The sequence below is a fragment of the Leptidea sinapis genome, chromosome 23 (assembly GCF_905404315.1).
Source record: "Leptidea sinapis chromosome 23, ilLepSina1.1, whole genome shotgun sequence".
In the NCBI taxonomy this organism is placed as follows: Eukaryota; Metazoa; Arthropoda; class Insecta; order Lepidoptera; family Pieridae; genus Leptidea; species Leptidea sinapis.
The window spans coordinates 4,610,816-4,637,231 of record NC_066287.1 but is presented as its reverse complement, the minus strand read 5'-3'; the positions used below and the strand labels follow the sequence as shown (position 1 = coordinate 4,637,231).

Here is a 26,416-nt window from a genome sequence, read left to right as displayed (position 1 = left end):
GCAACTGCCTTGTATCATTATACGTTTTCATATTAAATAGGAGATATAAATAATTATCAAAGAAATGACTGATATAAATAAAACACTACTAATGTATCTGAATCTGATAAACTAACTCGTATCGGTTCGGGAAAACTGCAGCCGGTAATTAGTTTTTTTTTGTGTTTTTTTTTTATGAAAATAAGGGACGAGGCGAGCAAGGCGTTCAGCTGATACTTACACCTTCCTCGAGAACCACGGTATCCATTGGAGAAACCAGCAGGAAAATAGGTGCAATAATTATTGCGTTTATCGCGAACAGACAGACAGACAGACGCGGGGGAGGACTTTGTATTATATTATGAAGTATGTCTACCTACTACTTAATATTTTGTCAGATGATGAATATCCCATTTGGATATATGGATGGATCCCATGATCCTGTTTTAAAAGCATCATGAGAAAAAGGATAGTATATATAATACAAAATCTTTAATATTTAAGTCAAAATAAGATGAAAAAATAAATATTTCAAATCAAACAAATTACAGTGTATTTGGTATATGAACAGGTAACTTTTTAGCAAATTTGGTGGAAAATAAATATTTTATAAAACATAAAAATAAAAAACAAAAAACTTGGTTACATAAATTTTTCACATAAACTTTGAGGTTATATGAAAAAGTGTGAAATCAAAAGTTGTAGATACTCTTTACTACCTACAACTTTGCTGTTTAACTTTTTTCCATACGACTTGTAGTTTCGCCGGAAATCGAGATAAACCGTTTTTTACTCTTAAAAACCCCCCCTTGTCCACTTCCCAACCTCAGATCACCCGTTATTTATTTTTCCTTTCATTTCTGTTACATTCTCTTCCTGTTCCAATGGGTTTCATCCTACTATTATAATCTTTTATTTTAGCATTTTCAAAGGCCTCGATACTGGCACTGGTCTATCGGCTTCTCACCGCTATAGTGCGCTATTATGAAATTCCTACATTTGGAAATTTAATAACTTATTTTAAAACTGTATTTTGAATATAAGATTTTCAGTTTGAATTGGAGCGATTCGGCGAATATAAGATATTCAATTGTTTGGTTTTATTTATCTACAAATTTTAGCTTTATCATCTGAATTAAAGGCGTTCCTCTACAGATAGTTATGGTTTGGATAGTGGCTTTAGTACAGTTCAGTGCAGTTCACTGCGACCAATGTGATCTATTGTGATAGCCACTGTTAACTGTATCTCACTGCTAAGATTGATTCTTTTCGTGAATATTATTATACATTTTGCAGTGAGATAACGTATTTCAAGTCAATTGGATTTCCCAATGAGATGCTATTTTTCCGCATTAGAGTACCACATTCAGAGAGGATTTGTAACTTTCATCTGCACTATTACAGAATCTACACGATCTGCAATTCCTGAGGCCTAAGATTGAGAGGTGTTGGTTTAATCTGCAGTGCCCCGTTATTGTGCCCGTTAAAATGTGTAAGTTTTCTTAGCTCTACTTAGCCCTAGTGCCTCATTCGCAGATTTCTTACTGAAAGCTTGGATTAGACTTTTGGATTAGGTTAAAGCCGGAGTGTTGCTCGACAGTTTATAACACTCTTGTTAACATGATGTATCAAGGGTCGATTTAACAAGACTCCATGGAACACCACAGAATGGTTCAGAGCCACATTGAATGCTTTTAGCACCAATTCATGCAAGTTCGTCTTGCAAGAATTGCCTTCGATCCCTGCCTGTCCTGGAACCCATCGAGTTTGAGTCTATAGCGGAAAGAGCCGCCTGATTATCTGTGTGAATATAAATACACTTCCCGACGTAGCCTTTATTCAAGTTCCTCTACAGATGGTTTATCTTGTTTTTTTCGCAATTCTTTTTATGTATCGTGCACTTACCCACAATTTGAATCTTAGATAATTATCTTATGATATAACAGAGATACAGATCAACAAACACGAGAATTGATTTTCTGATAACATCGCTTGAAGGTATTGTGATTAACATCTAACGTACAGTGGAAATATTTTTTGTTTCGCAGAAAAGTGAGATTGTAATTTTTTATTTGACACTTCTGTATTTAAAATGCGTCAGTGATGCAATAGATAGGATCTTTGACTTTCAGCACAGAGCCCCCGGTTCCATTCTCGCCCACCACACACTAATGTGATTTGGGTTTTCAAATTAATATGCAATATATTCGACTATTCCTAAAGTAACTTATGATTGGCTTTTCTCTTTAGTCTGTTGAAACAACTTTTACTCATCAAATTGCAGGCGAGTGCGTTTGGGTGGGCTTGAATACGTTTTGCATAAGACTTGAGTTTATTAAGAATCTCCTGTTTGACCATTGATACTTTCAGGTCGCGGTGAAGTTGGATGTTGGTGATATACCAAGGTGAATTTGTTATGAAGACTGAAAGCGTTGGAGTATTTCCAGGTTTGAATTTGATGCATTTCCCCACAACTCAATTCCGTAGGACCACATAGGCTTTAATATACTTTTATATAGGAGTAATTTATGACAGAGAGACAATTTTGAGTGCCGTGACATTAGCCAGTACATCTTTCTGAGTTGTATGCCAAGTGCTTTTCTTTTATTGAAAATATGTTTTTTCCATGTCAGTCTTCTGTCCATGAGTATACCCAAATATCGCACTTCCTCGCATTGGGGTATTTCAATGTTATTCAATTTTACTGGAGGGCATGAGCCATGTCTAAGTGTGAAGGTCATATGAGCAGATTTGGACTCATTCGCTTTGATGCGCCAGTCGCGCAGCCACACGGATAACTCATCAAGACTTCGTTGTAGCATATTGGATGCAATTTCCGGATCTTCATGGGTAGATAACACTGCTGTATCATCAGCGAAGGTGCCCACAAGTACATTTTTTGTTAATGGTAGGTCAAAAGTATATAATAGGTATAAGACTGGACCCATAACACTTCCTTGTGGGACTCCCGCCTTAATGTCATATAAGTCAGATTTTTCTTCACCAAGCTTTACATAAAAGTGACGTCGAGTAAGATAAGATTTTAAAAATAGATAGAAGTTTGGAGGAAGGATTTTCAATATCTTGAATAGCAGGCCTTGGTGCCAAACTCGGTCAAAAGCTTGCGAGATATCGAGGAAGGCTGCCGAGCAGTACTTTCTTTTTTCAAAAGCGGATTTGATCTCATTGACTAGTCGATGAACCTGTTGAACGGTTCCATGAGCCTCGCGAAATCCAAATTGGTGCGAAGGGATTATATTTGATTTATTGATTTCTGGTAGAAGTCTTTTCATGACGAGGGTTTCCAGCAGTTTAGAAGCTATTGGCAGTAGGCTTATGGGGCGATATGATGTAACTTTATCTGGTTCCTTTCCAGGCTTAAGGATAAGGATTATTTCAGCTGTTTTCCATTGCTCAGGAATGAATGCGCGTTTTAAAATAGCATTGTATATTTGTGTCAATAATATAATGCCTATGTCAGGTAATTCTTTTAATGTTTTTGCTGTTATGAGATCATAGCCGGGTGCCTTTTTTGAGTCTAGTTTACGAATGGCATGGTATACTTCAGTTTTGGAAAAACATTTGATCGGAAGTGACAGCTGATGGGTCAAGGACATGCTTTCCCTAACCTCGTCTATTTTAGTTGATCCTAAGTCGGGATTAGAAGTAAAAACGCAAGACAAATGTTCACCCAATAATTTTGCTCTATCTGCATCAGTTCTTGCCCAGCTTCCATCTTCTTTACGTAAGGGTGATTGGAAAGTGATAGGTCTTTTAACACTTTTCATGACTTTCCATAGTGAATAATCAGTTGCAGATGTGGCGTAGGGAAATATATGACGTCATAAATCGCCGCCTTATTCTACTATGAGCACTGGCGTTTTCGAGGTAAGGTAATCGCAGTACTTTGATCACGTGATCAGTCAAAACCTCTCAACTGCCTAACGTTTTATAAACAATACCTACAGTTTAATCACAAATATTTTTAATTTGACAGTACTCCAACAACTGTTTTTTTTTTAATAAACTAGAAAACTTTAATACACTCATTTGAATGCTGCGTCAAAAAATGCGGCTGACATTATACAGGATTGCGTTCCGTTTTAAATAGTAACCGATATAACTGGCTTAATTTATCATATATATAATTTTACACACTATAATTTAAACATTATAATTAAAAGGAACGGCTTCATAGTATACTAAATTGACGTCACACTGTACAGTGGTCGCAGTGCATATCGGAACATACCCATAATTGCGCGCATGTTCAAACAGATCCATGTAAAATTAATAAATGCAATTATGAAGAGTTGTTTTTCGGAAATGTTAGAAGATATGTGATGCTGGGTGTTCTACATTGAGTGGCAAAAGAGGAGATTGCCACACACATACAATATCATTTAGCTGAAAGAAACAAAAATTCACTCAAATCAAACCGATGACGTTATGATGGCAGAATTCCCATATCCGGTTGAAGATCCTGTTCTATATGAAAAAATTGTGATAGCAATATTTTAAACGGTCACGATTTCCTGTACAATTGGCTTGCATCCATCCCTAAACTGTGCGTATAGTATGACTATCAATAAAGCGCAATGTCAGATTTACCGATTTTGTGAATAAATTCAAAAGTATCCTCGTAGCTTTTTCACGAGTGGGACAGAAAGAAAATTTATATCTTTATGCACCAAAATGCACCAATTAATTAATAAGAAAAAAAAAATGACGTGTCTTTTATAATAAGAAAAAATTGTGAAGTAAGTTGCGATAGATTAGATAGATAGACATTAACAAATAACTTTTATAAAACAGGAGTTTTAAATCGCTTAATGAGCGTCAAAAACGTTGCGAACTAGATAGATAAATAAATATCGTTATGGCACCATAACATTTTACAAAAGTACCTATTCAAAAAGTACCTACATGTTTTTATCCTGTATGGTTGTACGGAACTCTTGGTAGACCGCGCACGTGGCTCTTTTAATACGCTTAATATTAGCTTCACCTATATGTTTGTATGTTTGTAACCGACTTCTTTGGGCGCGATTTTGACCCACTTTAAACGGCTAGATTTCGTTCAAACTTTGTAGATTTATCGAGGACCGATGGCATCACACTAATTTGATAAAATTATTAAATTTTTCAATTTGCAAAATATGATTTGTGTTAATTTATATAATTTTCATCTATAGTCGATAAGGGAGGAATTGATGTTAAAGTACTTAATAGTTTTAAAAATACGCTTTTATAGAAAATTTAACTAAAAAATTAAAAATAAATAAAAGTTTAAAAAAACTAAAAAGCACGCTTTATATAAAATCAACTAAAAAATAGAAAATAAAAAATAGTGTAAAAAAAAATATTTAATGGTAAAAAAAGCGTGGGGTGCTTTTTAAGATATTATTAAAATAATAATTCTTCTACACCCCACGCTTTTTTTTACAATAAAATATATTTTTTTTCACTATTTTCAATTTAAATTTATTTATTCCTCTACAAGTTTCCTATATAAGTGTAACAATTGAGCCAATGACGTAAAGAACGTCATTGAATTCAGATTACGAAAATATGTCTCTGAAGGAGTCTGATGTGAAATATTTTAAAATAAATGTTATCTTTGTTAATTGATTCCTCGTATATTATGAGATAAAATCACTGTTTTTGATACAGCAAACTATAGCATTTTGATAGTGATAATTATTTAACCTACTGTTAATTTATAAAACGTTAATACGTATAAATAAAATAAAGTATTTCTACTAGAAATATTCCATCCAAAGAGTAGGTACAGGTATGGCAAAACCATGGAATATTACTAGAAATTCCTATGGAGCTGATACTTGGTTTATCATTTCTTTCAGAAACTGTTTGGCTTTGCTAGGGGACGCTCAACTAGGGATGCAGGTAATAAGAATATTTTTGATGCCTGGGTGGAATCACAGAATGGGCTTGGTATCTTCTGTGATTTATGTAAGGCCATTGATTCTGTCCAACATTCAACGCTGGTCATGAAGCTATATCACAATGGCATAAAAAGAACTGGTCTCAATCTTGTGATTTCATATTTAAATAATAGAATTTAGAAGACCGACGTGAATGGTAGGAGAGCTTCTGCGACTCCTCTCATTATGGGGATATCACAAGGGTTTATTATTGGACCGTAACTCTTCCTTATCTGCATAAATGATCTTTCTAACCTTATAGAAAAAAGATATAAGGTAGTATTATATATAAGCAAATTTTACCGCCAATATGTTAAATAGCAAATATTAATACCACCTTTTTGTTGCAGAAGAGGGCTATTCATGCTATTAAAAAACTACGTCTTGAGGAATCATTGAAAGCAAAATTTAAACAAATACTTATAAATTTTAACTATTGCTTTTCAAAAATATATTCATAATAATGTTATGTATATATGTACATCAGCACAAAAGTGAATTTTCTAGAAACTGCCAAATCCATAATGTTAACACTAGGAACAAACATAAACTTATTATGCCTACTACTTAGCTAAGTCAAGTAACTAAGCCTTTTGCGGTACGACGTATATGCTTTAACAACAAGACCCTGGAAAAATGTTCAAAACAAAATATTTATTTCGAAATTTAAAAGAATTGTTAAGAGACGTTAATGTGGTAAAGGTTACTACAACCACAGAGCAGGGTTGGATACTTACGTATTAACTACAACATAAATGATTTTCTTAACGATACCCCAGATTGGGAATGGCGCGACCGCCGTCAAGCTATTTAATTTTTTTTTGTATCGAACTTTCATGCAAAAAAGAAGCTGCTGATTTTCTTGCTCCAATTCTTCTTCTTTTTTTTATGGAATAGGAGGACAAACGAGCATGGTGTTAAGTGATTTTTCACATTTCACTTCTCAGCTGTTCTGAGGCATTCATTTCTAAATAGTATCATATCCTATTTTAAATAAAAATATTTGAATTTAAATCAAAAGCATAGAGAAACAGCGAATTGATGCTCTTGAGATGTGCTGCCGAAGATGTGTGCTGAGAATACCATGGACATCATACATCAGAGTTGAAAATTACCCTTTTCTGTATCCTTGACAAGTTTCTGCTTTAAAGATTATCTTACAAACAATCACACATTTACATCTATAATAAGAGTCATAATAGCCTCAACACATGGTCGGATCAGGTACGGCTGGACTATCGGACATTCCGGTGGGCGCCTCGCACTAATCGGTCCGGCGTTGTACTCGCTAGGGTCCGGACGGTAATAATAATAATTTTGTGCGATGGACAATGCGACATCATACATCAATACCATCGAATATGGTCCGCTACCAGACCTCGGTAGACAGACGGTAGTCGGATGGTCTTACCAAATCCGATAATGTGCTTAGGCTATTTGAAATTGAATGGTCACAGTCGATCACTAAACACTATAATTTGGTAGATTTTAATTGCGCGCATCTACTGTAAGATTGTTGCACAAATTCCAAATCATTTTGTATACATACGTATGCATGAAAGTTGAAAGTTTCCCAAAGGTCAGAGCAATCTAAGGAGAATGGATATATCAAAATTTTTTTGACTTAAGAAATTCCTAGATGGCGTGGCGCTACTGTGCTTAGACTCACTCTCACACTCCTCATCACAGATTTGACTCATATCATGATAAGAAAATATCATGAAACCACGACCGTTGTAACATTAGCGTTATGACCGAAAGGAAAATTCAAGTAATGTTTAAATTTATAGAAACACTCAAAACTTATTAGAAAAAACCTACGTAAAAAGAAAGATTAGTACTATTCCTACTCAACAATAGATGTCGCTAGCAATCATATAATAACTAAACAGTAAAGTGGGGATTTCTTGAGGTAGTCGTGTTTTTTTATGGACGAGACAAACGAGCATACGGGTCACCGGGTGTTAAGTGATCACCGCCACCCACGTACTTCTTGCAACACCAGAGGAATCACAGTTGCCGTCCTTTAAGGAAGGCTTACACGCTTTTTTTGAGGGTACAGGTATGTCGTAACGTCGCGGAAACACTTCACTGTACTAGGTGCAAAGAATATGTACCAATTGTGGAGGTGCGCGACACATCCATATGGTGGGGTGTAATTATTCTAATTTGTGGCTTGTCGTACGAAGGCGGAGTTCGGTGGCAGTAATCAGGTGAAATAGCTCTTCGGAACTTAAACTTCCAAGGTCTTTAGGTGTGTCATACTGCTGATATGCCACACGTGCTCCACTTTTTCAAAAATGTTGTGTTGCATTTTTTCTTGCTTTGCAAACGACGAGTAACGTCTCACCGCTCTTACCAACAATTAGTGCATATATTTTCGTATAAATTAAATTAGCATACTTTATATACAGATAGAGAGATATTGAGAGATAAAATACTGCCAAGCCAGGTACCTACACTTGCCACGCGTGACTTTCAGGGGGATAGCTTCGTCTAGAACAAAACAAGCAGACACCGACTTAGACCCCTAATAGGTAGTATTTAATTAATATTAAAGGTATCAGGTGTGCATAAGAGGTATATTAAATTAAATCTTTATTAAGTTATTTTATACTTTTGAGTTTTTTGAAGTCGGTGTTTTAATCGAACTTTTTTTTTAAATATAAACATTATGTATCTCAAAAGATAAATGTATGGAACAACACTAATTTCTTCAAATGGACTGGCAGCAAACGGCTGTATGTGAATTTGGTTTCTAAATGATTTGCAATACTTTCTGTTAAGTCAATATTTAGGTATTATAGAGTGTTTTTGCGATTTGTTGTAACTCTTGTATTACCATCATTGGGGTCGTACAAATAAAATGCTCTGTGACACTGTAGTCGTTCAGTAATTTTTAAATCATAAATGATATCATAATATATAGTCGCATACGATATAAGAACTAATCAATTCTCTCAGTTATAAGTAAAAATTATTGATGCTGCTTTGAAACTAAAAAATAAATTATTGTCGCGTAGCAACGCTTCGACGTACATGACTCAACAATACCCTTAGCTCAGCGGAAAAGTGTTTACTTCAGACGCTGTAGACCCGAGTTCAATCCCAACCAGTGTTAGGAATTTTTTGGATTTGTAAATTGACTGGAGATTCCAAGTGAGTGATCAAATCGAACAGAGAAAAAGGATGGAAAATGTGTAAGCAGGATAAAAATATATAGCCGTACCAAACGTGGCCGACGGCAGTTCTAGTACAGACTCGGTAGTAAAATGGAAAATATGGAAGAGAAAAATAAGTATTGGAAAGTGATTCAGTGAGGAGAAGATGGAAGAGAACGAGTTTTCCGTGCGGTGTGATCTGCAGAAGGCACCGCCGTCTGAAGAGGAACAGCAGCAGACCGGCGAAGTGTAAATTCGTGGAAGTAAACACCAATAAAAGCTCGTTCCTGTAAATTTTGTGCTTTATTTTCCAATCCCTGACCCACTCTCGTGACATTATTATTTAAAAACTAAAAACAATATGCTCTAATAGAAATCCATATAAAAAAATATAATTTTTTTTTGGTATGGAGACTTAATTTTTAACGATTTTTTTATTATCATTGTCGAATCTTGAGATAGAACACTTACTTTGCTACTCCATTGTTGAAAACAGATTTATATCATCACTCTCCAACTTCTTATAATGTTTCTGGGCACAGAAAGAAAATAATTTATAAAAATTGGCTATGACTTAGGTTATGTTAGAGCAGTTAAGACAACACACGAGCTGTGCGTAGCGGGCCGCGGCAGCCGCCGGCGAGTGCAAGAAACGACTTCTAGGCGTTTCCCTTTATTTCCTCCCCATAAAAATGTCCCAACCCTTAAAAATGTCATAATTTTTGGGTAGATTATAATACTTATAATGATTTTTTCTGTATTTATCCGGTTGGCGGACGACTAGCAACAGTTTTTTTTTTAATAGAAAGGAGGACAAACGAGCGTACGGGTCACCTGATGTTAAGTGATCACCACCACATTCTCTTGCAACACTAGAGGAATCACAGGAGTGTTGCTGGCCTTAAAGGAAGGTGTACGCGCTTTTTTTTAACGATAAATGTCATATCATCCTGGAAACACCGCACGAAACTTATTCCACAGCTTTGTAGTAGGTGGAAGAAAGCTCCTTAAAACCGCACTATGGAGGACCGCCACACATCCAGATGGTGGGGATGATATCATCATTTGTGGCGTGTTGTGTGAAGGTGGAATTCGGAAGGTGGCAGGAATCAGGTGAAACAGCTCTTCGGGACACTCCCCGTGATAAATGCGGTAGAAAACACACATGAAATGACGTCTCTACGCAACGCCAAGTGATCTAGCTCTATCACTCCTTTACTACGAAAATACTCGCTCGATCACACACTTTAAAAAGTATATTAGAGGATACTTGTTTTAATAATTTCCTTTAATCTAGCAATAATCGGTTTGTTCTTTGTTTTTTTCATCAAAAGTTCTGTAACGTTTTTTCTGTTTTTCCCCCTTTTAGACTTCTCACATGATATTTCTCTTCTCACATTAGTGGCAACTTTGTTGGTGTGTGTGCAATCCTTTATGTATTTTTGTAAATGTTCTAAATAGTATTTGTTTCCCGAATATAAATAAATAATCTATACTGAGGAGTTTACTTCAAATTGTAGTGCTTCGCTAGGAATTGACGATATCTTCGAAATGATTTACTCCCTGACTTTGCAATGTCTACGAAATAATAATCGTGGCTCTGTCCTTCGCCTCCAATAACTCGAATTATATTGAAAATCATCAACAATGTTTAGAACTGGGAGACATTCCGTATAAGTGTAGTGCCACAACTGCGGTAAAACACGCGACGATAGCACATTTGATTTGATTTAAAATTTATTTATTATCATATTTGTTTTACAGTTGTACGTTTCCAGTGTACATTAAAACCTAGAAATACAAGTAATAGCAGTAGTGACACGTTTTTTAATACAAATCACCTGTCTTACAACTTTTTTTTAATTTAAAATTACAAATAGGCCTTATTTATGTAGACTTCATTAGTTTAAATAACAAACAGGTAACTTGTATAATTATATGCATGCATCAGTACCTAAGTAGCATTATATTTTATACAATACAGGTAAACAATTCAAATTAGAAACATATTAGCACATTAGCTATATATAATATATAGATAGCACATTAAGTTTGCTATATTTCTTATATAAACAATGCAAACAATAGATTCTGTACTCACTGCTTTTATAATTGGTTAAAATAATGTTACATTTTAAGCGTCAGTGAAGTTACAGTCTCTGTAAAAATTCTTGAAGTATTGAAGCTTATGAAATACAGCCCCTTGACAGAGAGACGTATGGATGGAAACAAATGGCCGGCTGGACTGACGAATCGATAACGGATATTAGTAATTTGTTTTACCCTGAAAAATGAGTTACTTTTAGATGAAATCTCGACAATAATTCAACTAATATGTGCATTACATTGGATACTACCGCCGAATTCCACATTCGATGTGTGGCGTTCCTCCACAGTGCCGAGGAGCTTTATTTCACGTACAACCATGCTGGGGAATCAGCTTTCTTATGCGGTGTTTCCGGGACGATATGACATGGGCACCTTCGAAAAAAGCGTGTACACCTTCCTTAAAGGCCGGCAACTCTCTAATGATTCTTCTGGTGTTGCAAGAGAATGTGTCAGGTGACCTATACGCTTGTTTGTCTTCGGCTTCTGTAAAATAACACAATATTATTTATTATTATAATATTCTCTGGAGCGTTAATTTTGCTGCTACATTTCAGTTGCATTCCGTCCCCCTGTGTGGTACCACATTAAGATTCTATCAAAATAATTGACCAGTTCATTCCCAATTCTATGCTTCCGCTAGTTATTTCAGTATTGCTAGAACAATTATTCTCAATTTGATGCTATCAATTCCAAAACGCTTTCTAGATGTCTTTAAAAAATATAGACACTCAAAATATTATCCACTTTTGATGTTTTTTAGTATTTTAAATAAATCATTGAAAATTTTGAATATATTTTTTAATATAGAGATTCTATTCTTCAGCGTTTACAAGTCCACTAGCTTATTATATTTAGTTTTTTTTTAATTAAATATATATATTGAATACATAACATAGAAGCTTAAAAAGACAGCTAACTTTGTAATAACAGGCTGGTGAAGAAGTTAATAATAGGTTAATAGGTTAACAAGACAATTTTTTTTATTTCGGTTAGCATTTCTTACCCCCAACTGCTACACATAGTATTTTCTTCGATTAACGCGAGTGTTACTTCTATATATATATAAATGAGTTCCTGTTCGTTAGTCTCGCTAAAACTCGAGAACGGCTGGACCGATTAGCCAAATTTTGGTCTTGAATTATTTGTGGAAGAGAAGAAGGTTTAAAATGTAAAATAAATATAAAAATGCTCGGAATTAAAAAAGAACAACAAATTTGTTTATCCTTTGATGTATCCACCGTCGTTCAGAAATCTAATTGAAAGAATAGTTTAAAATGCATAATTAATTAGAATCTTTATACCTTTCTAACATTCTCAGGACGTAAAAAATAAACTTAATTTTAGCTAAACAAAAGTTGGTAGATTAACTACAGTTGTTAACTATCTGTCGGATTATTTTTATTAATAATAATAATAATAATAATAATAATAATAATAATAATAATAATAATAATAATAATAATAATAATAATAATAATAATAATAATAATAATAATAATAATAATAATAATAATAATAATAATAATAATAATAATAATAATAATAATAATAATAATAATAATAATAATAATAATAATAATAATAATAATAATAATAATAATAATAATAATAATAATAATAATAACTTTTATTTCTCACCAACAACCAAAATTACAATATAGCGAAAACTTAGAAATACAGGGGATACATAAGTTTTGGTTGTGGATCGCTGGTGCCTGTGGTAGGTAATAAAATACCTGTATTACTGGTCACCAGGATTCCACTTTTACACAGTGACTAAAAAGCTTGAAATTCCAAAGGATAGAGGTAAATGTGTGTGTGTGTGTGTGTGTATGTGTGTGTGTGTGTGCTTGTGTGTGAGAGAGAGAGAGAAGGTGTATGTGCAAACATGCGTACGATAGGGTATTCTCGGTTTATAGGTATCCTAACTACCCAAGACTTCCAGAAGTCTCTCTGTGTGACAGTAATCTTGCAAAAGAAGCCATTCGTGTGCAGTTGACCGACATTTGTACATGTTTAGACCATACAAACATAATACCTTGAGTAGCTTATTATAAAGGTACGGTCCCAGAAACAGAAAGAATCTGCGGCTAAATGATGTCCTTACCTTCGTAGATACTGCCACAAGATGATTGCGGCGAGTAGACTCTGGCCTAAACTCTGTTAAAGGGTGCTGTTTGATAAAAAAAATATGTAGATTGATAAATCTTAAGTTTTCTCACAAAATTGAATTTATGAACCTAACCAATAATATTTGACTTTATAGAACCAATATGTCGATCCATCCTCTATGTCGACCGATACTTAAGACAAAGAGTGCATCCTTCTATCTTTGTGAGTGACGACGTGCGCGAGAACTTTCCTGACTTCGGTTATCCTTTGTGACATTGATATTTCAAGTTATGTGCTTTTGTTTTGTAATTTTTTTGTGTTTTTCATACCTTACTGCTAAGTGTGCGAGGTGCATTCCACTATGATCCAGCAATAGATTATTGTGACGACAAATCGGTAACAATTGAGAAAATAACAATAATTTGTAAATATTGTAAGGCGCTAAAATAGAGTGATGAATCAACTAGATTATTATGTGCTGGAGGCAAAGTAAAATTGCCACAATTGGTCCCACCATCAGATCCTTTACGCTCTTTAGTTTCTGGGATTGGATATTATTCTTGGGACTTTTTGGCCAACATTCAGAAATATAACAGCTGTTTCCAGACGACATCGTATGCCCACTTTTAAGGTGTTATACCATCAAATGTATATAATTCTCGTGTCGCGGTGATTACCAAAGTCTTCCGAAACGGCTGGACCGATTTGTATGAAATTTTATGTCCATATCGGGAAAGTCGGAGAATCGGCCAACATCTATTTTTCATACCCCTAAATGATGAGGGTGGTCCAGCCCTAAACATATTTTTTTATTTTTATTTTATTATGTTTCAACATAAAAAATACCTTAATAATAATCTTCTTCTAGACTTTAGATTATTTATACGTCTAGATAGACTATGAGAGCTTTAAAAACAACTTTGAGCATTTCACGCACACTAACACAAAGTGTCATACAAATCGCGAGTGTAAGACGTAGCTTGTCACGCACACTAAACTAATATTCCTAGCCTGTCTTTATCGGTTGTCTAACAGTAAGAGTAAGTATGTTGAAACTACAGAGTAAATGTTAAATAATATTATGTAGTATTTTGAAATATTCTGCCTATGGCATTGTATTATAACTTAGCCGCCTCAAGTTAAACTCCGGATACAAACATTAAATACTTAATACTATTGTCCGTGTTTACAAGAAGCAAGTAAATAAATCCGAATAAATGAGATTAATTCACAAAACAATAGGCACGAAGCCGAGCGGAATAATATCATAATCTGACAGATGTCGCGCCATAGATTAAAATTAATTGATGTAGACACTGTAAAGAAGACTTAAAAATTTATTATTACTTATCGAATCAAATTAATTAAATCAAGTACATTCATGGAGTAAAACATATTTTTAATTGTTTAAAATAATTAAAAAAGAATGCTTATAATATTTATTATGTAAAAGTTTCTTGTTTATGATTTATTTGACCAGTAATTTTCGGCGCCTTTATAGCTCAACGTTTTCAGGGAGACTCTCAGGATTAAAGGGAGTATTTAATCTCCCAGGGTGACACACAAAAGTATAACGGGCTTCCATTTTCCAGACTATCCTAGCTACGTTCACTCGATTTCCAATCAACTTAAAATCAATTTATAAATGAAAGTCCAAGAAATTACTCATAAAAATGTCAAAAGTTAGACTTTATTACTTATTACGTTATTGTAAGTACAATCCGTGTAAATTGATGCAATTAAAAACTCATACATCTTGACATACACGAGTAAGTTTATAAAATTGACTTAAATTAATTTAAAAAATCACATAGTTATTGAGTATACATGCATCAATCCACACAGCCTGTAAATAGTAAAAAAGTACTCAATGGAGATTGCAAAAATGTAAAACATCATAATTAAGTGATGATGTAATTGTCCCACAATGACATTAGAACTACCTGAAGGTGGCCAATTAAATCATATTATAGAATACTAGCTGACCCAGCAAACTTTGTATTGCCGATATTAAAATCGTGATAAAAAGTAACTGTTGATCGTAGGTGGGTGAAAATTTGTAGTTGTATGTATTTTCTAATGCTGACTCATAATCAAACAAATTTAAAAAAAAATGTCAAACAAATTTAAAAAATAAATGGTGTGGATCACACTTAACATTTAGGGGGATGAAAAATAGATGTTCTCCGATTCTCAGATCTACCCAATATGCACTCAAAATTTCATGAGAATCTGTCAAGCCGTTTCGAAGGAGTTTAACTACAAACACCGCGATATGAGAATTTTATATATTAGCTATACGCATGTAATGAAAATATATATATAATTTTTATATTAATAAGTTAATAAAATAGGTGACTGCTCGAAAGCATCAAGATTTCACTCTCGATTTTATAATAGGCAATATGTGTTCCCAATTCTGTAATATTTGCAGTTGCTCTTTGTCATAGGGTGAATGTCCCTGTTGTTGACACTTGAATATAATTTACATAAAAATACATTTTAATTGATAGAAATGTAGAGCCGCTGACCCTCCGACCCTCGACCCGGCAACCCCGTAACCCCTCAGGCATGCACTCCGTATCACGTGACATGATTCAAATATCACAAATGGCAAAGATAAAAATAATATTATCTCATTATAGTTACTTCATTATGGTGACCACGTACCGGAAGACGAAAACACCAACGCAACAAATTTCTTTTCATATTGAATTTACCGCCACTTTGTAAAGGGTTGATGAGCTAATGAGAAGAAGTGGCAGGAAACTCGTTGCCACTCTTTTAAATTAAACGTTACAATTTGAGCATTCTACTTTTTGTAATAATTAATAAATTTATAATTCTGACGCAGTTACCTCGTTGAATTGCCTGACATATTTTTTTCTTTTATGAAAATAAGGGACGAGACGATCAGGACGTTCAGCTGATGGTTATTAATACGTCCTGCCCATTAGTATGCAGGGTGGCTCAGGATCCCTGAAAAATCCAAAAATTCTGAGCGGCATAACAATTGCGCTTGTCATCTTGAGAGATATAAGATGTTAAGTCTCATTTGCCCAGTAATTTCACTAGCTACGGTGCCCTTCAGACCGAAACATAATAATGTTTACACATTACTGCTTCACGGCAGAAATAGGGGCCATTGTGGTACCCATAATCTAGTTGGCATCCTGTACAAACGAGCCTCGCACTGGTAAAACAGTGAGAAACCTACATATCAGAACCGGGGTCAATTTTGAAATCTACAAGTTGCCTGGACAGCTTCTAAGTAAGCGTTCATGCCAATATATCCCAAATTGATAAATAGGTAGGTAGGCAGGCCTTTCAGCTGATGGTAAACGATACGCACTGCCAATTACAATGTATTGCCGCTTAGGATTCTTTGAAAACCCAATAATACCGTTACGTTTTGGGTACTCGTAAAATTCGGGCATCCCTTACCAGCATTTCTATATTCCGTTCAAAGTGGACAGCCTTTGATTACTAGAATTGTAAATCATGTACCAGGTAACTCAGAGATTCCGTATTTGAACGAAGATAACAATGCCTGGCAAAATATTGCAAATTTTCAAACTTGTCCAGACGATTTAAAGTGTCAAAAAGCATGCACGCACGTACTTCTTTGTAAGCCTTTGATGATCTTTGAGATCTACTGACAGAACAGACTCAACTTGTTTCGACTTTGGAACTTTCACAATTTTCACAATCGAGAGTTCACGGGTTCGAGTCCCGCGTCGTTCATAAATTTTCCAATTCAATTGTTCAAATATAATTTGTGTTATTAATCCCAGAAGGGTAATCAATTTATTAAGTAACAAATTGTTTGGTGGTAAATGTTACAAAAAAAGAAAAGTTTTGACATTCACGTTTCGATTTGATTTGAGTACCAAATCTAAATTAACTTAATTTACCTATTAAGAACTTCATGCATCGAACTTCATTCCCTTCTGTGACTGGAGAAGGGCGTTGTAAGCTGTCTCATAACTGTCATCGTTTTAAAAAATAAATAGAAAATTACGATGTAATTAATATTTATTAAAGTTATAATAATCCTACAATATTTCAATAACTAATTCTCAGTAAATAGTGTAACCATATTAATAAGACATGTTTGATAAATATCTAACCAGCGACCACTTGATGCAAAATATGTTGCATTTAATTGATACAAGTTATATCTTGTGTTGTCATTCTTGAGTGTCACGCAATTTAAAGTAATATTTGTTTTATGAAAAAGGAGGACAAACGTGCGTACGTGTTACGTGGTGTTAAGTGATCACCATCGCCCATGTTCTATTGCAACACCAGAGGAATCACAGGAGCGGTGTCGGCCTTTAAGATGCAGGTACTTTTTTTCAAATGTAGCAATGTCGTATCTTCCTGGAAACCCCGTACAGGAAGATCGTTCCAAAGTTTTGTGCGTGGCAGAAAGTTCTATCCAAACCGCACTGTGGAGGAACGACACACATCCAGATGGTGGGGATTATATCCAAACGTGATTGCAAAGGTGAAATTCGGTGGTATGAATCAGGTGAAACAGCTCTTCAAAACATACCCTGCTATAAATGCGGTAGAAGACGCACTATTAAGCGACGTCTCTACGCAACGCCATGTGATCCAGCCTTTCACAGAGCTCTGGGTCCCTGACAATTCCAGCTGCTCTGCGTTGCACGCGGTCAAATGGATCGAGCTGATACTGGGGTGCGATAGACCAGTGATGACAGCAATTCTTCATATGTGTCCGTACCTGCGCTTTGTAATGTAATTCGGCTTGAAGTTTTGCAGTGCTTTATTTATGACGCCCAGTTTCTTTGACGTCAATTTGGCTTTGCCCTCGAGATGACCGCGGAATTGGTAATCGCTTGAGATTTCGAGTCGCAGTATTCCATTACTTGGCGAGACTTTACGGGGGGGGCGTTTGAAGGGAGCAGCAGCAGTGATACGACGAATCGGGGTTTCTCAGTGATAAATGCGCAATCTTGAGATTTCTGGGGTAATATTGGACAAGGTTCAATCCCATTTCGCGACTCTTTCAGGAAAGGATTCGATAGAAGACACAAGTTTCCCGGCACTGGTCGATGATTTCCCGAGACATGCATGGACCGTGTATACGGCATCACCACTGCTGTCGCTGATGTCGTCAGCAAAGCAAATGTATGTTGGGGATGACCAACATACATTTGCTATGAAGATATGAATAAATATTGGATATGAAGAAAAAGTGAATGAAATAGCACACAGCATTGGGGTAGGTACTTCAGCTTTCACGGGCTTCGGGTTCGAGCAAGAATAATATGTAATACTGTACAGATATTGAAGTTTGTGACGATGCACCATAAACACGGGGAGTGTACTCGAAAGCTGTTTGACGTAGTCCCCGTACTACTAAATTAAGCAAGCCCTTTGCTGGGCGATATCTTAAATACTTTTACAAAATGATCCCAGAAAATGTAAAAACAGTATTGACTTTTAATGATACCATAGATTGGGAATGGAGCGACCGCCCCCAGGCTATTTAATTAATAAATTATATTGTAATGAAATTTTATTTAAAAAATTAGGACCGCTGATGTTTTTGACCCTTTTCACGTCTGAGTCATAAATTTTCGATTTGGTGGTAGATTTTGACGTTCTAAAAGAGATTTCAAATCCTATTTGGAATAAAAATATTAAAATTTGAATGAGCTCTTACTAGTGTTTACTGCTGGATATGTCACCAGTACCATAAAGTGTATCCCCTCCGAAAGCCAACAATGCCATCGTGATTTTTCTGGTAGACAATGAACGGCTGTAATTCCTTAACACATCCAAAACTTAAGAACTAACTTGAAAGGTTTTCATGTTTTGAAAAACAATTTTTAGAACAATATGTTCAGTTAATATAGAAAAAGATGACTTATTTATTTATATATATAGTGGGGGCTCCTTTGCACAGGATGCCCGCTAGATTATGGGTGCCACAACGGTGCCTATTTCTGCCGTGTAGTAGTAATGTGTAAGCATTACTGTGTTTCAGTCTGAAGGGCGCCGTAACTAGTGAAATTACTGGGCAAATGAGACTTAACAACTTATGAAAATTTATTGAATTAGGCGTTACTTTGCGAAAATCCATAATTATACAAATGATTTAAGTTTTCTTAAGTGTTAATTCCGCCAATATTTGTTTTTAAAACAATTCGACTTCAAGTCTCGTGCCAGATTTTGGCGAGACAACAAGTCCTGAGGATGCCTCGTGTAGAGACGAAACACGTGTCAAATTGTTTTAAAAATTAACCAAATATTGGCGGAATTAACACTAAAGAAAACTTAAATCATTTGTTTAACAACTTATGTCTCAAGGTGATTGATGAGCGCAGTTGTGGTGTCGATTAGAATTTTTGGGTCTTTCAAGAATCCTGAGCGGCAATGTAATGGGTCTGGCGTATCAATTACCATCAGCTGAATGTACGGATCGTCTATTTCCTTATTTTCATAAAAAATTTGGTCTCTATATTATACAAATAAGGCTCAAAGAGATACAATTTTCTTACGTCAGTGATCGAAGATTTCCCCAGAGAGCCTTGCATGGTCAGTGTACCTATAAAATACAATCGTAGACATGTTGTCATCATGACAATGCTTCTTGGAAGCATTCTACAAATCAATCACACGCAGAGGGAATCGTGTCGGACATAGTACACAGCCTTGGGGAGTCCCAGAGGTAAGGACCAAAGTAAAGTGTAGTTTTAAATGAATGAACGCGCGCATGAATGGCATCTGAAACGGATTAAGATCTTGCAAAAGAAGGTTTGTTTTAGATTAATGGATGGATCAGATTATTCTGATATCTAACACTGAAATATGAAAAGATCATTCCATGCGTTGCATTTTAGCACTATGATTTATTTTAATATTGAGGTTGTTACATTTTAAATATAATTTAAAGAATATAGAAATAGAATATAATTTTAAGAATAATTTACTTTGTTCTTAAAAGTAATCTTCTAATATATAAAATTCTCGTGTCATGGTGTTAAACTTTGAACTCCTCCGAAACGGCTTGACCGATTCTCATGAAATTTTGAGTGAATATTGGGTAGTTCTGAGAATCGGACAACATCTATTTTTCATCCCACTAAATGTTAAGGGTGGTCCACACGAAATTTTGACATTTTTTTTAAATTTGTTTGATTATGACTCAGCATTAAAATATACATACAACTTTTTACAAATTTTCACCCATCTACGATCAACAGTTACTTTTGTATCGCGATTTTAATTTCAGCAATACAACGTTTGCTGGATCTAGTGTTAATATAATAATGAATTTAATTTACGCGACGTGGATTAATCTGGACTGAACAATAAACAAGGCGACTACAACTACTTAAGGCAAATTTTGCCTTTTGCACAAGAATACACTTGGCTATTCCAGCTAAGTTTCTGGTTTAATGTGAGTCCCAGATATTTTACCTTATCGGGAAATAGTAGGTATAGATTTGCTACTCAGTCACAGGGATATAAAGTCAAAGTCAAATAAGTCAAAGTGAGTTTGTCCTTGTGTGTCTATGCGATTTGTTCCTGTTTCGCCCCGGCTTTTCGTCCCACATTCCTGTTTCGTCTCACGTTGATTTTTATTCCTGATTCGTCTCACTTTTAAAAAATGTTATTTTAGCACAGCCGGAAAAGAAATGTGAATTACAACAATATTCTAGATATATTATAAGTGCAATAGTTTACCCGAGACCAAACGATGGCATGAAACGAGTTCATAAACCTAATACAGGATTATGTTCTTGCAGATTGCGGTACAGCTATCTTAGGTTGTTGTTAAAAGTAGAACGATAAAACTTGGCACAAAAATATCATAAACTAAACTAATAAATTATTCTTATTTTCGAGACGAAACAGGAATAAAATCTGGGTCGGCAAAAATGATTTTTTGTGTGGGGTGAAACTTTGCGGGGCGAAACAGGAACAAATCGTCTATGCGAAGTCAAGTCGACAATCTGATAGTGACTCATCAATGAAGAAGGTCCATAGTAGAGGCGAGACTACGCCTTGGCGGACATCCTTTAGTCATAACATCAAGAAAAACTCGATGTAGACTACAATCGTACTCGAGAGACATCTTTAATAATGCCATCAAAATAACAAATTGAATTCGTAATAGTATTGAAGGTCACCTTAATCTTCCATTGTTGGTTGATAGAAGAAATTGAGGAGACAAATTGGTTTACTATAATATCATAACCACATATTCAATTTCAAATATTTATATTCAAATAGGATTTGAAAATCACTTATTAAAAGTCAAAAACTACCATACATTCGAAATAGAAATACCTGAGGAGATCGGGTGCAAAAAACTCAGCGGGCTATTTTATTTCGTAACATTATAATATGTAATATCGTACAATAAAATTTATAATTGAATAGCCTGAGGGAATTCGCTCCATTTCCAGTCTGTGATATCATTAAGAAAATAATTTATGTTATAGTAACCTTTACCACATAAACATTTTTTAACAATAGGTACTTTTGAATTTCATATTAAGTTAAATGTTTAACCAAACAACATTCAAAGATCATATTAATAGCTCACTATCAATATTTGTATCTCTTTGTTATTGCAAATCCAATTCCAATTTCTCTGAACTTATTGATTCGCGATAAGATTGTATGAAGAGCAGATTGCAACTATTCGGAATCAAGATAAAATTAACAAAAGCTATTTTTGCATTTATGACGTGTTCAAAGAAGTAAAAGAATGATAACAACATTCTTGCAGCGACGCCATGCCATCACTCTCTATTAAACGATAATAATTTAAGAGTCACCTGTTTTTTTTTATGAAAATAAGTGACGAGACGAGCATGACGTTCAGCTGATGGTAATTGATACACCCTACCCATTACAATGCAGTGCCGCTCAGGATTATTGAAAAACCCAAAAATTCTGAATTGCCCTACAATTGCGCTCGTCACCTTGAGACATAAGATGTTAAGTCTCATTTGCCCAGTAATTTCACTAGCTACGGCGCCCTTCAGACTGAAACACAGTAAGCAGGGCGTATCAATTACTACCAGCTGAACGTCCTGCTCGTCCTGTCCCTTATTTTCATAAAAAAAAATAGTTCATTGAAATCGAAGGCGGAAATCAATTCACAGAATTTGTATTGTTCTTATAGATAACGGTAAAATCCATATATCTCTAAATCGATACTATCGTGTTTTATTGTAAAAAGCACTTAGTAAACTCTTATCTTGTATTAGTCGTATGTTCGTATCCAAAAGATTATCAACGGTGAGTAGTTTTCGTATATCTTGATTTCCATTTTCTCAAAACAACATGATATTGTTCGTTTCTTCAATTTCAAGTAGCAGCTGCTGAAAATTTGCGCTGTATTTGATATCATTTGAAAGTGGGAGAGTCACGCTGCTGCCTTATGACGTCAGCACAATCGGGCCAGACTCGTCCGGGTTACTTACCACACTCGCACAGAATACCGACGTGAAGTAGCGGCCTAGTGCCGCTATGTTTCGCATAGGTTAGTGTCGAAGACCGGAGGCCATTCCCCCCCGTCCTTTCCCCCCCCCCCCCCCCCCCCCCCAACAAAATATGAGAGCGGTCCTAAAAAATAAATTACCCCAGGAGGGTACCGGCTCTTGTAGAGCCGGAGAATCCCTCCCCGAGCATTCGCGCTCGGGCTGCCCCTCGTATTCTGGGGAGGGCACAGTACCGCGTATGTCACAGGACAAACAGGGCAGCAACACCACGGCACCCCGCTCCACGCTTAATGTGGACTTTTGTAACATCCGGGGAATTCACTCCAACTTAAACGCCGTCCACCACCACCTTGAGACGGCGCAGCCGGCCTTGTGTTTCCTTACGGAGACGCAGATATCTCGACCTAGCAATACGTCATATTTAACGTACCCCGGGTACAAAATTGAGCATAATTTCATGCCTCATGCCGGGGTATGTGTGTACGTTAGGGAGGATATCTGCTGTCCCCGTCTCGGCAATTTTGAGGGTAGGGGCCTGTCTACTCTTTGGCTCCGCGTAGATTTAGAGGACCGCGTCCGCATCTATGCGTGTGTCTACAGGTCCCATAGTGGTAACGCAGAAACGGATCACCTCATGGGCTGCGTTCAAGCGGCATTTGATGACGTGCTTGCTCAGATCCCCTCCGCTGAAATCGTAGTCTTGGGTGATTTCAACGGGCACAATGCCGAATGGCTTGGATCACGTACCACAGACTACGCAGGGCGATCTGTGCATAATTTTGCATTGGCGTATGGTCTGTCCCAATTGGTTGAGTCGCCGACGCGGCTCCCGGATGTGGATAGCCACATGCCGTCCTTATTAGATCTTCTGCTGACTACACATCCCGATGGTTACCAGGTCTCTGTCGACGCCCCTCTCGGAACGTCCGACCATTGCCTGGTCAGGAGTGTAGTGCCTATCCGACGCCAACGTCGCAGACCACCAGCGACCCGCCGCGTTTGGCACTACAAGTCAGCAGATTGGGATAGGATGCGTTCCTTTTTTGCATCCTACCCTTGGGGCAGGGTTTGTTTCCTTTCAGATGATCCTAGTGCCTGCGCCGTTGCAGTAGCCGATGTGATACTGCAGGGCATGGATATTTTTATACCAAGCTCTGTAGTACCGATCGGTGGCAGATCACAGCCCTGGTTCGATGCGTCAGTTAAAGCAGCATCTGACTGCAAAAAACAGGCGTATCGAACTTGGGTTGCGGCGCTGGGCTCAAAGGATCCGAACTGCAAAGTTCTGAAGAGGAAATATAACCGTGCCTCCAGATTTTTTAAGCAGCAAATCGCCCGTGCGAAATCGAAGCACGTCGTCAAAATTGGCGAGCAGCTTTCCAGTTACCCGACCGGAACACGCAAGTTCTGGTCGTTGTCGAAAGCTGCTCTTGGTAACTTCAACCAGCCGTCCATGCCGCCGTTGCACATGAGGAATGACACCCTGGCCCATACGGCAAAAGAGAAAGCCGATCTCCTGTGCACTCTTTTTTCCTCCAACTCGACTCTTGACGACAACGGAAAAACACCGCCGACCATCCCGCGGTGTCAGAGCTCCATGCCTGAAGTACAGTTCCGACAGAAAACTGTTAGGCGAGCTCTGTTTTCGTTGGACGTCAGGAAGTCGAGCGGGCCGGATGGCATTTCTCCAATCGTGCTTAGAACGTGTGCCCCTGAGTTGACGCCGGTGCTAACGCGTTTATTCCGGCACTCTTATTCAAAAGGCGTAGTCCCTGATTCATGGAAGTCAGCCCTTGTCCATCCGATCCCAAAAAAAGGAGACAGTTCGGATCCGGCAAACTACAGGCCTATTGCTATTACCTCCCTACTCTCCAAAATTATGGAGAGCATAATTAACCGCCAGCTCTTGGTATACCTTGAGGGTCACCAGTTGATCAACGACCGGCAGTACGGCTTTCGCCATGGTCGGTCGACTGGCGATCTTCTGGTATACCTAACACACAGATGGGCGGCGGCTATTGAAAGCAAGGGGGAAGGCCTGGCAGTTGGTCTGGATATAGCGAAGACCTTTGATCGTGTATGGCACAAGGCGCTCCTCGCAAAACTTCCATCATTTGGGCTTCCCGAGAGCTTATGCAAGTGGACCTCCAGCTTCCTCACTGGGCGCAGCATACAGGTCGTTATCGACGGTTATTGCTCGAATCCCAAGCCCGTGAACGCTGGAGTGCCCCAAGGCTGTGTGCTATCTCCCACGCTGTTTCTTCTGCATATCAATGATATGTTGGACACCGCCAACATGCATTGCTATGCAGACGACAGCACTGGTGATGCCGTATACACGGGCCATGCAGGTCTCTCTCGGGAAAACGTCGACCAGTGCCGGGTGAAACTTGTGTCTTCTATCGAGTCCTCTCTCGAGAAGGTCGCGGAATGGGGTAAGTTGAACCTTGTCCAATTTAACCCCCAGAAGACTCAAGTTTGCGCGTTTACCACTAAAAAAACCCCATTTGCCGTATCACCGCTCTTCGAGAACACTTCCCTTAAAGCCTCGCCTAGTATCGGAATACTGGGTCTCGAAATCTCGAGCAATTGCCAATTCCGTGGCCATCTGGAGGGCAAAGCCAAACTGGCTTCAAAGAAACTGGGCGTCATAAATAGAGCACGGCAATACTTCAAGCCGGCCCACATTCTAGCGCTCTACAAAGCGCAGGTCCGGCCTCACATGGAGTATTGCTGTCATCTCTGGTCTGGCGCACCCCAGTATCAGCTCGATCCATTTGACCGCGTGCAACGCAGAGCAGCTCGAATTGTCGGGGACCCAGTACTCTGTGAACGGCTGGATCACTTGGCGTTGCGTAGAGACGTCGCTTCATTGTGTGTCTTCTACCGCATTTATCACGGGGAGTGTTCCGAAGAGCTGTTCTACCTGATTCCTGCCGCCGAATTTCACCTTCGCACGACACGCCACAAGTTACGATATCATCCCCACCATCTGGATGTGTGGCGGTCCTCCACAGTGCGGTTTTCAAGGAGCTTTCTTCCTCGTACCACGAAGCTGTGGAATGAGCTTCCTTGTGCGGTGTTTCCGGGACGATACGACATGGGTATCTTCAAGAAAAGCGCGTACACCTTCCTTAAAGGCCGGCAACGCTCTTGTGATTCCTCTGGTGTTACAGGAGAGTGTGGACGGCGGTGATCACTTAACACCAGGTGACCCGTACGCTCGTTTGTCCTCCTATTCCATAAAAAAAAAAAATCATCAAGGACGAGTAAAAAAAGAAGGACTCCGTGTCACCTTACGTAGCAGTGAGGCACCAAAACAAGCCGGTAAACGTGTAAATACATAGCCTCACGCACATGCACACTTACAATAATACAAGCCGATCGGTCGCCTTTATGAGATTTGCCATCGTCTGTGACAGATCAGTTTGTGTCGCAATAAAATATTTTTAAAATGCCGTCGTGAGTTGTGAAAAAGTTTAAAATAAATAATATAAAAGTATTTGTGGATATATAATTATTTAAGGGAGAAAAAATTGTGTAACTGGTATACCCTGTAACCGCACACACACTAGCATAAAGTTTAGGTCTAGGTTTACTCGCTAATATCACGGCGCGG

The 26,416-nt window shown here is 37.3% G+C and overlaps 1 protein-coding gene across 1 annotated transcript in view; it reads left to right on the top strand.

Annotated features, from left to right (window-relative positions):
* Positions 1-14,298: 14,298 nt before the first annotated feature.
* LOC126971412 (uncharacterized) overlaps positions 14,299-26,416 on the top strand; it is a 370,061-nt gene continuing 357,943 nt past the window's right edge. Inside the window, exon 1 of the mRNA XM_050817728.1 lies at positions 14,299-14,304. The gene's annotated coding sequence lies outside the window, so the exon portion shown is untranslated. The remainder of the gene's footprint in view (positions 14,305-26,416) is intronic.